The sequence below is a fragment of the Myxine glutinosa genome, chromosome 9 (genome assembly GCF_964187855.1).
Source record: "Myxine glutinosa chromosome 9, kmMyxGlut1.1, whole genome shotgun sequence".
Lineage (NCBI taxonomy): Eukaryota > Metazoa > Chordata > Myxini > Myxiniformes > Myxinidae > Myxine > Myxine glutinosa.
In genome coordinates, this window is record NC_136269.1 from 27315082 (window position 1) to 27328424 (window position 13343).

Here is a 13343-nt window from a genome sequence, read left to right on the forward strand (position 1 = left end):
TCACCCCAAAATATAATCAGTTCATCTTTACATCATTCCACATAAGTGTTCCCAATTTGGTCAGAATCCCATCACTGGTTCACAAGTTATGCCGGTGACAGTATTTTTACCAAACATGACCTCTGACCTTTGTCCTTTGACTTCCTGACCCCAAAATCAAATCAGTTCATCTTTATGTCATCAAACATACCTTCACCAAGTTTGACTCGGATCCCTTTTGCCGTTCTCAAGTTATCGTGCTGACGAAAACCTATCAGGGATGGACCGGCAAGAAACCTGAAAACATAATGCCATAATCACTTCGTCGGTGGAGGCATAAAAACAATGCGCCCAACGTGGGGCTCGAACCCACGACCCTGGGATTAAGAGTCCCATGCTCTACCGACTGAGCTAGCCGGGCAGTTATATTCCTATTTAATTAAAGTTTATGTGTTTGTGTGGATTGTCATGGGGACCGCAAGGCCAACCCCCGCTCTTGCAGGGAAAATGGCCTAAAAATGCTTGTTGTTGTTGAGTGTGTGTGTGTGTGTGTGTGTATACGTGCGTCTCCAAGGTCTCTCCAAGGACTCCAAGAATATTTGGGGGACAGAGCACAGACAGAGCTGGGGGAGCGAGGTCAGAGAGGAGTCGGTAGAAGACAGAAAGACCACCAACCTGCTTGCGGTTAGAGAGAAAGGCCCTCACAATCAGCTTCATCACGGGAGATACCAATCTTATTATGATAGAGCAAACGTATATAGTTATGTTAGTTTGTCTGTTTGTTTGTGTGCATGTTTCTATGCGACCAAAACGTCGTCTTCTTCTTCTTCAAATAATATGAACACACTCTTCATTACGTTTTCACTGCTGAGACCGACCCGCGGATCTGGAGGGTCCATGAGCTGCCGACCCGCGGATCTGGAGGGTGCACGACCTGCCGACCCGCGGATCTGGAGGGTGCACGAGCTGCCGACCCGCAGATCTGGAGGGTGCATGAGCTGCCGACCCGCGAATCTGGAGGGTGCATGAGCTGCCGACCCGTGGATATAGAGGGTGAACGAGCTGCCAACCCATGGATCTGGAGGGTGCACGAGCTGCCAACCCGTGGATCTGGAGGGTGCATGAGCTGCCGACACGCAGATCTGGAGGGGGCACGAGCTGCCAACCCGTGGATCTGGAGGGTGCACGACCTGCCAACCCGTGGATCTGGAGGGTGCACGAGCTGCCCACCCACGGATCTGGAGGGTGCACGAGCTGCCAACCCGCGGATCTGGAGGGTGCACAAGCTGTCGACCCGCAGATCTGGAGGGTGCACGAGCTGCCGACCCACAGAACTGGAGGGTGCATGAGCTGCCGACCCACGGATCTGGAGGGTGCACGAGCTGCCAACCCGCGGATCTGGACGTTGCATTAGCTGCCGTCGCACAGATCTGGAGGGTGCACGAGCTGCCGACCTGCGGATCTAGAGGGTGAACAAGCTGCCGACCCGCAGATCTGGAGGGTGCACGAGGTGGTGACCCGTGGATCTGGAGGGTGCATGAGCTGCCGACCCGTGGATCTGGAGGGTGCACATGCTGCCCACCCGTGGATCTGGAGGGTGCACGAGCTGCCAACCCGCGGATCTGGAGGGTGCATGAGCTGCCGACCCACAGAACTGGAGGGTGAACAAGCCGCCGACCCGCAGATCTGGAGGGTGCACGAGCTGGTGACCCGTGGATCTGGAGGGTGCAAGAGCTGCCGACCCGCGGATATGGAGAGTGCATGATCTGCCGATCCGTGGATATGGAGGGTGCACGAGCTGCCGACCCGCGGATCTGGAGGGTGCTCAAGCTGCTGACCCGCGGATATGGAGGGTGCTCGAGCTGCCGACCTGCGGATCTGGAAGGTGTCGAGGTCCCCCCATAACCACGGTGAATATAGTGCCCACCAAACCCTCTGTTATTTATTACGTTGATGCTCGGTAGTTGGGCACTACACTCCCGGATATGAGGATTTGTTTTCTTTTTTAAAGTGATTCTTCACCATTGAGTGATCGGGCCTAAAATGACATGTAGCATGATATTTCAAAACGTTGTGGATGAGTTTTGACAAAACGTGGTGGGTGGGTTGGGTATTTGACAACAACAAACCGATTAGATTTTTGTTCAGGTCCGAATCCAGATCCGTCCCATCAGTGGGATACAAAACATATACTGTTCAGCCGGGCGGAGGTGTGTGCTCTTGCGAGTGGTGTTCTCGTTTCGTCTGAATCAATCAATAACATTTTGAGATATCCTTCTCACAAAGAGGGAGACAGACAAACAGGGGTGATTGATTACATTGTAGTGACGCTGCTGCCGGGCCGACCACGGCTCGGCGACCTTGGCCATCGCGAAGACCAGGGGCTTGTGGTCGACGAAGGCCATGAACGAACGGCCCTCGAGCAGATGGCGAAAGTGCCTGACCGCCAGGTGGAGCCCGAGCAACTCGCGGTCGAAGGTACTGTACCGGCATTCGTGCGGGCGAAGCTGCCAGCTGAAGAACGCCAGCGGTTGCCAAGCTCCACGCACCCATTGCTCATGCACCGCGCCCACCGCGTAGTCCGACGCGTCGGTGGTGAGGGCGATCGGTGCATCGGGCGCCGGGTGCGCAAGCATGGTGGCGTTAACCAGGGCGAGCTTTGCGCCCGCGAACGCCGCGTCCATCTGCTCGGTCCAAACGACGTCACCTTTGCCCGGCTTCCCCCGGAGGGCCTCGTGCAGGGGGCGCAGGAGCTGGGCGAGGCGGGGCAGGAAACGGTGATAAAAGTTCACCATGCCCAGGAACTCCTGGAGCCCCCTGATCGTGCGGGGGCGCGGAAACCCCTTGACCGCCTCCACCTTTGCTGGTAAGGGGATGGCCCCGTGCCTGGTGACGCGGTGCCCCAAGAGGTCGATCTCGGCGACGCCGAACCGGCACTTGGCGGGGTTCACGATCAGGCCATGCTGGACCAGGCGTTCGAAGAGCATGCGGAGATGGCGGAAGTGCTCTTCACAGGACGCGCTTGCGACGAGGATGTCGTCCAGGTAGACATAGACGAAATCCAGGTCGCGCAAGACGCTGTCCATCAGACGTTGGAACGCCTGGGCCGCATTCTTCAAACCGAAGGGCATCCGAAGGAACTCGAAAAGGCCGAATGGCATAATGACGGCCGTCTTCGGGATGTCCTCCGGCCGGACGGGAACCTGGTGGTAGCCGCGTATGAGGTCCACCTTAGAAAAGCAGGACATTTTCGCCAACCGGGTGGAAAAGTCCTGCATATGAGGGACCGGGTAACGGTCGGGGGTGGTGGCATCGTTGAGGCGGCGGGAGTCCCCGCACGGCCGCCATCCCCCGCCAGGCTTCGGCACGATGTGTAGCGGCGACGCCCAAGCACTCTTGGAGCGCCGCACGATGCCCAGCCGCTCCAGCGTAGCGAACTCCGCTCTCGCCACCGCGAGCTTCGTCGGCTCGAGGCGGCGTGCCCAGGCGTAGACCGGTGGCCCGACGGTGGGTATGTGATGTTCCACCCCGTGCTTGACAGCCACCGCCGAGAAGGTGGGCCGCGTGAGGGCCGGGAAGCTGGCGAGGAGGCGGGTGAACTCGTCCGCTGCCGGGAGTGTACAAACCAATCTTGCCGGGATCGGACCGCTCAGCAAGCCGCTTGGCGAGCCGCTCGGTGAGCCGCTCAGGGAGCTGCCCAACGAACTGCTCAGCGTGCAAGCCAGCGAGCTGAACGTTTCCGCCTGGATGAGGCGCCTGTTCTTAACATCCACCAACAGCCCATTTGCACACAGGAAATCCGCACTGAGCAATGCCGTGGACACGCTGGCGGTTACGAAAGTCCATTGAAAGCGTTGCCCTCCGAACCACAGGGAGAGGCAGCGCTTCCCGAAGGTGCGTATGGGCGTACCGTTGGCTACAAGCAGCGCGGGGCCCCGACCCACGGCTCGCTTGTCGGATGTGGAGGCGGGATAACACTCACCTGTGCGCCCGTGTCGCAGAGGAAGCGACGCCCGGACAAGGTGTCCGTGACAAACAGGAGGCTGCCGGAATGGCCGACGCTCAGGGCCGCTACCGAGCGCCGGCTTTGTAGTTTCCCGACTTGCCGAAGGAGCACGGCGGGCAACAATTCCTTGCCTTGTGGCCAAACCTGGCGTGGAAATGGCACCAGGTTTGCGGCGAAGGCGGAGGCCGCGGCTTTCACGGTGGTGGTGGGCGGGGCGTGGCGGCGGCCACGCAGTGTGCATCAGCCTCGAGATCCACGAGGTGTGGTGCATCAGCATCAGTGTCAGCCCCGGGATCCGCGACGGCCGCACCGAAGCTCGCCCGCATGTCACACGCCGCGAAAAACATGTCGGCCTCGACCGCCAGCGCGCAGGGTTCCTTTATCTTGGAACCGGCCAACGCGAGGCGTACCTGGGCCGGTAGCTGGCGTAAAAAGAGCGCCCGGAATAAAAAATCCGGTGCTTTGTCCCCCAGTAGCGACAGCATGTGCTCCATTCAGACCGATGGTCGCGTGTCGCCAAGGTCGGGAAGGTCCAGGAGACGGTTGGCCCGTTCGGCCTCACAGAGGCCGAACGTGGCGATGAGGCGACGCTTGAGCACCTCGTACCTGTGGTCGGCCGGTGGGTTCCGCAGGACGGACATGACGTGGGCGGCTGTGCCGGGCCCGAGGGCGGCGATGACGTGGAAATAGCATGTCTCGTCCGCCGTTATGCCACGAAGCTGAAACTGGGCTTCGGCCTGCATAAACCATATCTCCGCCTGAGCTTCCCAGAACTCAGGGAGTTTCACCGCTACCGCGTTGCTGCTCATCATGGCGAGTTCTGTAGTTCAGCGTCGGCGGAACTAGTCGAGGTCACCAATGTAGTGCGGTGCTATGCGCATGACTTGTCTTGCCAATAAAGGAAGCAACAACGATGTAACCACAAGTGTCTTTATTCCACGGATCAAACTACAGCACTGCTGTGCTCGGGGCTGTGAGGCTCGTGTATATCCCGAGGCCACGCCTACCCCTCGGGCGTGGCCGACACCCTTCTGGTGCGCGGAATGATGTCATCGCGCCAGCGAGCCATCGTGTCCGCCACAACATGTCTGTTGACCTTCGGTGGCGGAGGAAATAATAATGATTTTTAAAATGTTCCATTGAAATGAGGAACTTAAACGTATGATGTCACAACGTCCATCTTGGCCTGCCCAATGGTTGCCCACCGATGGTTGTTTGTCCATGCTCCATTGCTCCATCCTTTTTAACCCCCAAACAAGGAAGAAGCACTTGCCAAATTAAAACTATTTGGAATAACTGTCGGTGTTTGAACTGTCCATCTTGCAGACTTTCATTCGACTCCCCGACTGCGAGTCCACGTGAAGAGATGAGTGAAATGAGAACTAGGACGGCACTCTTGGACGTCATGACGTCGACCGATATGCCTCCGCCCACATTATTACATCATTATAATACTTGTATCAAGTTTGATTTTCATCCATTCAGCTGTGCCCAAAGTTAGCACATTTTTACCTGACATGACCTTTGACCTTTGACCTATTGCCCCCAAAATTTAATCAGTTCATGTTTACATCATTATACATACCTGCACCATGTTGTAATTTAAATCCCTTCAGATGTTCACAAGTTATCACATTTTTACCTGACATGACCTATGACCTTTGGCCTTTGACCTCGGGACCCCCAAAATCTAATCACTTTATCTTTACATCATTATACATGCCTGTACTAAGTTTGAATTAGATCACTTCAGTCGTTCTCAAGTTAAAGACCTATTACACACTTTGACCTTTAACCTCTTCACCCCAAAATATAATCAGTTCATCTTTACATCATTCCACATAAGTGTTCCCAATTTGGTCAGAATCCCATCACTGGTTCACAAGTTATGCCGGTGACAGTATTTTTACCAAACATGACCTCTGACCTTTGTCCTTTGACTTCCTGACCCCAAAATCAAATCAGTTCATCTTTATGTCATCAAACATACCTTCACCAAGTTTGACTCGGATCCCTTTTGCCGTTCTCAAGTTATCGTGCTGACGAAAACCTATCAGGGATGGACCGGCAAGAAACCTGAAAACATAATGCCATAATCACTTCGTCGGTGGAGGCATAAAAACAATGCGCCCAACGAGGGGCTCGAACCCACGACCCTGGGATTAAGAGTCCCATGCTCTACCGACTGAGCTAGCCGGGCAGTTGTATTCCTATTTAATTAAAGTTTATGTGTTTGTGTGGATTGTCATGGGGACCGCAAGGCCAACCCCCGCTCTTGCAGGGAAAATGGCCTAAAAATGCTTGTTGTTGTTGAGTGTGTGTGTGTGTGTGTGTATACGTGCGTCTCCAAGGTCTCTCCAAGGACTCCAAGAATATTTGGGGGACAGAGCACAGACAGAGCTGGGGGAGCGAGGTCAGAGAGGAGTCGGTAGAAGACAGAAAGACCACCAACCTGCTTGCGGTTAGAGAGAAAGGCCCTCACAATCAGCTTCATCACGGGAGATACCAATCTTATTATGATAGAGCAAACGTATATAGTTATGTTAGCTTGTCTGTTTGTTTGTGTGCATGTTTATACGCGACCAAAACGTCGTCTTCTTCTTCTTCAAATAATATTAACACTCTTCTTTACGTTTTCACTGCTGAGACCGACCCGCGGATCTGGAGGGTCCATGAGCTGCCGACCCGCGGATCTGGAGGGTGCACGACCTGCCAACCCGTGGATCTGGAGGGTGCACAAGCTGTCGACCCGCAGATCTGGAGGGTGCACGAGCTGCCGACCCACAGAACTGGAGGGTGCACGAGCTGCCCACCTGCAGATCTGGAGGGTGCACAAGCTGCTGACCCGCGGATATGGAGGGTGCTCGAGCTGCTGACCTGCGGATCTGGAAGATGTGTCGAGGTCCCTCCATAACCACGGTGAATATAGTGCCCACCAAACGCTCTGTTATTTATTACGTTGATGCTCAGTTGTTGGGCACTCCACTCCGGGATATGAGGATTTGTTTTCTTTTTTAAAGTGATTCTTCACCATTGAGTGATCGGGCCTAAAATGACATGCAGCATGATATTTCAAAACGTTGTGGATGAGTTTTGACAAAACTTGGTGGGTGGGTTGGGTATTTGACAAGAACAAACCGATTAGATTTTGGTTCAGGTCCGAATCCAGATCCGTCCCATCAGTGGGATACAAAACATATACTGTTCGGGCAGGTACGGGCAGGTACGCTTAACTTTGGCTAATTCTGCAATCAAGGACCCTCGCGCCCTGGCTAGGGAAGCCAACAAATTTTTCTCAGCCGGCGGCACTTCGGAGCGGCCGCCTGGAACCCTGGTCCGACCGATTCAGCGCCCCTTGCGGCCGCGGCCGCCATGACCGGCGCCGCGGCCACTACCGGGGCGGACCATGTGCTACTACCACGCCAGGTTCGGGCAGAAGGCCAGAACGTGTCGCCCACCGTGCACTTTCGGCGGGTCGGGAAACGACCAGGCCGGCGCTCACTTCCTGCCATGAGTGTCGGCCATTCCGGCAGCCTTTTGTTCATTACGGACACCGCGTCCGGGCAACGTTTCCTGTGTGATACGGGAGTTCAGGGGAGCGTTATACCCGCCTCGGGGCAGGACAAGCAGGCCGCGCTTTGCGGCCCCGCCTTGGTCGCCGCAAACGGCTCCTCTATCCGCACCTTCGGTTCACGCAGCGTCGCACTCTGCTTCGGGGGCCAGCGTTTCGAGTGGGATTTCGTCACGGCGAACGTGCCCATGGCTTTGTTAGGTGCGGGTTTTCTTTGCACCCATGGACTTTTGGTTGACGTAAAACGTCGTCGGCTCGTCAACGCAGAGACCCTCAGCTCTCTCGCTTGTTCGTTGAGCGGCTCCGCACCAACCAAGCTAGCCTGCGCGCTCCCGGCCGCGGACGACTTCACCCGCCTCCTCGCTGAGTTCACCGCCCTCACGCGGCCGACGTTTTCGGCCGTCGCCATCAAACACGGCGTCGAACACCACATCCCAACCACTGGTCCACCGGTCTACGCCAGGGCTTGTCGCCTCGACCCTGCCAAACTCGCCGTGGCAAAGGCGGAATTCGACGCGCTGGAGCAGTTGGGCATTGTGCGGCACTCGAACAGCACGTGGGCCTCGCCCCTGCACATCGTACCCAAACTGGGTGGCGGATGGCGACCGTGTGGCGATTATCGCCACCTCAACGACGCCACCACCCCCGACCGGTACCCGATGCCGCATATCCAGGACTTTTCCACCCGTTTGGCGGGGCGGGTGATCTTCTCCAAGGTCGACCTTATTCGGGGCTACCACCAGGTACCTGTACGGCCGGCCAACGTTCCGAAGACGGCTGTAATTACACCCTTTGGCCTCTTCGAGTTCCTCCGAATGCTGTTCGGCCTTAAGAACGCGGCCCAGGCCTTCCAGCGGCTGATGGACAGTGTGCTGCGCAATCTCACCTTTCTGTTCGTCTACCTGGATGACATCCTCATCGCCAGCACTTCCCGGGCGGAGCACCTCCTTCACCTGCACACGATTTTTGAGCGCCTCAGCCAGCACGGCCTCATCATCAACCCGGCGTAATGCCAGTTTGGCATGGCTGCCGTCGACTTCCTGGGACACCGCATCACGAAGCGCGGGGCCGTTCCGCTGCCGACCAAGGTGGAGGCCGTTAAAAGTTTCCCGCGCCCCCGCTCCGTCAAGGCCCTGCAGGAGTTTTTGGGTATGGTGAACTTCTACCACCGGTTTGTGCCTCGCGCCGCCCAACTCATGCGCCCCCTGTACGAGGCCCTCAGGGGTAAGCCGGCCAAGCACGACATCGCCTGGACCGAGGAGATGGACGAGGTGTTCACGGGCGCTAAGCTGGCCCTCGCCAACGCAACCATGCTGGCACACCCGGCGCTCGACGCACCCATCGCCCTTACCACGGACGCTTCCAACTACGCGGTGGGCGCCGTGCACGAGCAGTGGGTTAACGGGGCTTGGCAACCGCTGGCCTTCTTCAGCCGGCAGCTCCGCCCTAACGAGCGCAAATACAGCACGTTCAACCGTGAGCTCCTCGGCCTTTACCTGGCGGTTCGCCACTTCCGCCACCTTTTAGAGGGCCGCCCATTCACGGCGTTTGTGGACCACAAACCCCTGGTCTTCGCCATGGCCAAGGTCTCAGAGCCGTGGTCTGCTCGTCAGCAGCGCCACCTTACCGCCGTGTCCGAATTCACGACGGACATCCGGCACGTCGCGGGCAAGGACAATGCTGTGGCCGATTGCTTCTCCCGGTCCGTCGCGGGCGCCGTCCACCTCGGCGTGGACTACGCCCACATGGCGGCCGACCAGATCTCCGACCCCGAGGTGCAAGCCCTCCGGACAGCGGACACGGGCCTGCGGTTGTCCGACGTCCCCTTCAAGGACACAGGCACAGTTCTCCTGTGCGATGTTTCCCTGGGCCAACCTCGTCCCATTGTGTCCGCTGGATGGCAACGGCTCGTTTTTGACGCCATCCACGGCCTTTCCCACCCGGGCCGGAAAGCGTCGCAGAAGCTCGTGGCAGCAAAATTCATCTAGCACGGGCCCCGGAAGGACGTCCGCGACTGGGCCAACGCCTGTGTCGCCTGCCAGCGTGTGAAGGTCCACCGGCACACCCAGGCCCCATTGGCACCATTCGACATGCCCACGCGGCGTTTCGACCATGTCAATGTGGACCTGGTGGGACCCCTTCCCCCCTCGCGGGGCTTCACCCATCTCCTCACGATGGTGGACAGGACCACCAGGTGGCCGGAGGCCATCCCGCTGACGTCAACGACGTCCGCCGACGTGGCGCAGGCCTTCATCGGCACCTGGGTCACCCGTTTCGGCGCCCCCTCGGACATCTCCTCTGACAGAGGCCCACAGTTCACCTCTGAGCTTTGGGGCACAGTCGCTCAGGCCTTGGGGGTCAAACTTCGCCGCACCATGGCCTACCACCCCCAGGCCAACGGCTTGTGCGAGAGGTTCCACCGCTCAATGAAGGCCGCTCTCAGGGCTAGCTTCCAGGATGACAGTTGGGCTGACAGGCTCCCGTGGGTGCTATTGGGCCTCCGGACGGCCCCTAAAGAAGACCTCCAGGCTTCTACTCCCGAGCTGGTCTACGGCCAACCACTGCGCGTGTCGGGGGAGTTCATCCCCGACGCCACCGGCCCCTGGTCCGTGGCTCGCCAACGCTCGGTCCTCCAGGAGGCCGCCAGGAGATTTGCCCCAGTGCCCACGTCTCATCATGGCTGTCCTCAACCTCATGTCCCCCCAGCGCTTTGTACAGCGGAGTACGTTTTTGTGCGCAACGACACGCACCGGGGACCGCTCCGGCCGCCGTACGATGGGCCTTTTCGGGTCTTGAGGAGGGGTGACATGTCATTCGTCGTCGACATTGGCGGCAAACCGGACCATATCTCTGTGGACCGCCTCAAGCTGGCCCATTTGGACCTCGATCAACCTCCACGTTTGGCCCTTCCTCCACGGCGGGGCCGTCCCCCGTCGACCAAGCCCCCCGCCCGACCATCCGCCGCCAAGCCGCCTCCCACCCCCACACGAATCGCCAGGGGTCGTTTCGGCCGGGTCATTAAGGCCCCCCACAAACTGACTCTCCCTGTACAAGTGAATTCTGGGGGGGGGGGGGGGGGGGGGCGCATGTAGCGGTTACCGGACACAATTCTCTTGTACCGGCCGGTGACGTAATCAGCCGGCGGTGACTCGGATTGCATACCTCGCCCCGTTGAGAGGCGTGGCTTACTGTTTGAATTTGAAATATATATTGCCGCTCGGGGTAGCCATTTTCAGTGCATTCGTGCCGAGCTCAGAATAAACAGCTCTGTGAAACTCAGCTCGTTGTCGCGTCCATATTGTTGGAGTTCGACGTGGGAGCACAGCTCCACACAATAACATTTTGAGATATCCTTCTCACCAAGAGGGAGACAGACAAACAGGGGTGATTGATTCCATGTCTGTTCACCTTCGGTGGTGGAGGAAATAATAATGATTTTTAAAATGTTCCATTGAAATGAGGAACGTAAACGTATGATGTCACAACGTCCATCTTGGCCTGCCCAATGGTTGCCCACCGATGGTTGTTTGTCCATGCTCCATTGCTCCATCCTTTTTAACCCCCAAACAAGGAAGAAGCACTTGCCAAATTAAAACTATTTGGAATAACTGTCGGTGTTTGAACTGTCCATCTTGCCGACGTTCATTCGACTCCCCGACTGCGAGTCCACGTGAAGAGGTGAGTTAAATTATAACTACGACGGCACTCTTCGACGTCATGACGTCGACCGATATGCCTCCGCCCACATTATTACATCATTATAATACTTGTATCAAGTTTGATTTTCATCCATTCAGCTGTGCCCAAAGTTAGCACATTTTTACCTGACATGACCTTTGACCTTTGACCTATTGACCCCAAAATTTAATCAGTTCATGTTTACATCATTATACATACCTGCACCATGTTGTAATTTAAATCCCTTCAGATGTTCACAAGTTATCACATTTTTACCTAACATGACCTATGACCTTTGGCCTTTGACCTTGGGACCCCCAAAATCTAATCACTTTATCTTTACATCATTATACATGCCTGTACCTAGTTTGAATTAGATCACTTCAGTCGTTCTCAAGTTAAAGACCTATTACAGACTTTGACCTTTAACCTCTTCACCCCAAAATATAATCAGTTCATCTTTACATCATTCTACATAAGTGTTCCCAATTTGGTCAGAATCCCATCACTGGTTCACAAGTTATGCCGGTGACAGTATTTTTACCAAACATGACCTCTGACCTTTGTCCTTTGACTTCCTGAACCCAAAATCAAATCAGTTCATCTCTATGTCATCAAACATACCTTCACCAAGTTTGACTCGGATCCCTTTCGCCGTTCTCAAATTATCGTGGTGACGAAAACCTATCAGTAGTCAGGTTCACCATGTTTTTTCGTTCAAAATCATGGTAGATTAGCAAACCTATACATTTTTGGAAACGTTATTACATGGAAAATCTGAAAATCAATGTTTACATTTGCCAATTCCGACCAATTCGATTCGACCAATTCGACCAATTCGACCAATCGACCAATTCCATTCGACCAATTCGACCAATCGACCAATTCCATTCGACCAATTCGACCATTCGACCAATCGTTTCGATCGACCATTCGACCATTCGACCAATTCGATCGATTCGATTCGATTCGATTCATCGAATTCGATTCGATCGACCATTCGACCAATTCGATTTGCCAATCAATTTGACCGACCTTTGCTTGTGTGGAACGGACTGTGAAAACGATGCGGACTATATTGTCGGATACGACACACAGGACAGTGATGACGAACTCTAAATGGCATATTCTGTAATCGTGTATGTTTGATGCCATTGACTGCCTGTGTATATTTTGTCATTGACTGCCTGTGTAGATGTGAAGTTATACTGACTGCATGTGTATATATGATTTTGCTGACTGCCTGTGTATGTTTGGTGATATGAATTATTGTGACACATTTTGATGTTATTAACTGCCTGTACAAAATGATAACATGTATTTGATTATGCAACTTATCGTGAATATGAAGACAGTATTTTGCAATTCAAAACCTTTGATTCGTGTCTTACCATTCCCCATAGCACTAATTTGATACTTTCATTGGATTCCTTGTCCCTGAAAATATAGGTTTCGTATATTTTAAAAAAGTTTTTAGGGTAATTAGAGGCAGAAATAGAACAAAATATGTATTTTACAGTGGCCATTTTGAAAATCCAAAATGGCCGTCATACAGGTATCTCTCCAAATGTAAACATTGATTTTTAGTTTCCTTATGGTATAACCTTTCCAAAAATGTATAGGTTTGCTAATCTACCATGATTTTGAACGAAATATAGTTTATTGACATAGTGAACCTGACTACAGGGCTGGACCGGCAAGAAACCTGAAAACTTAATGCCATAATCACTTCGTCGGTGGAGGCATAAAGACAATGCGCCCAACGTGGGGCTTGAACCCACGACCCTGGGATTAAGAGTCCCATGCTCTACCGACTGAGCTAGCCGGGCAGTTGTATTCTTGTTTGATTAAAGTTTATGTGTGTGTGTGGATTGTCATGGGGACCGCAAGGCTCACCCCCGCCCTTGCAGGGAAAATGGCCTAAAAATGCCTGTTGTTGTTGTTGTTGTTGTTGTGTGTGTGTGTGTGTGTGTGTGTGTGTGTGTGTGTGTGTGTATACGTGCGTCTCCAAGGGCTCACAAAGGACTCCAATAATATTTGGGGGACAGAGCACAGACAGAGCTGGGGGAGCGAGGCCAGAGAGGAGTCGGGAGAAGACAGAAAGACCAC

At 54.7% G+C, this 13343-nt stretch overlaps 3 non-coding genes across 3 annotated transcripts; all 3 read right to left on the reverse strand.

Moving 5' to 3' along the window:
- Window positions 1–327: 327 nt before the first annotated feature.
- Window positions 328–400, reverse strand: TRNAK-CUU (transfer RNA lysine (anticodon CUU)). The gene has a single exon. It is a non-coding gene; the product is annotated as a tRNA-Lys (tRNA).
- A 5712-nt stretch (window positions 401–6112) lies between these two features.
- TRNAK-CUU (transfer RNA lysine (anticodon CUU)) lies at window positions 6113–6185 on the reverse strand. Its single transcript has one exon. It is a non-coding gene; the product is annotated as a tRNA-Lys (tRNA).
- Window positions 6186–12990: 6805 nt separating this feature from the next.
- TRNAK-CUU (transfer RNA lysine (anticodon CUU)) lies at window positions 12991–13063 on the reverse strand. The gene has a single exon. It is a non-coding gene; the product is annotated as a tRNA-Lys (tRNA).
- Window positions 13064–13343: the final 280 nt, after the last annotated feature.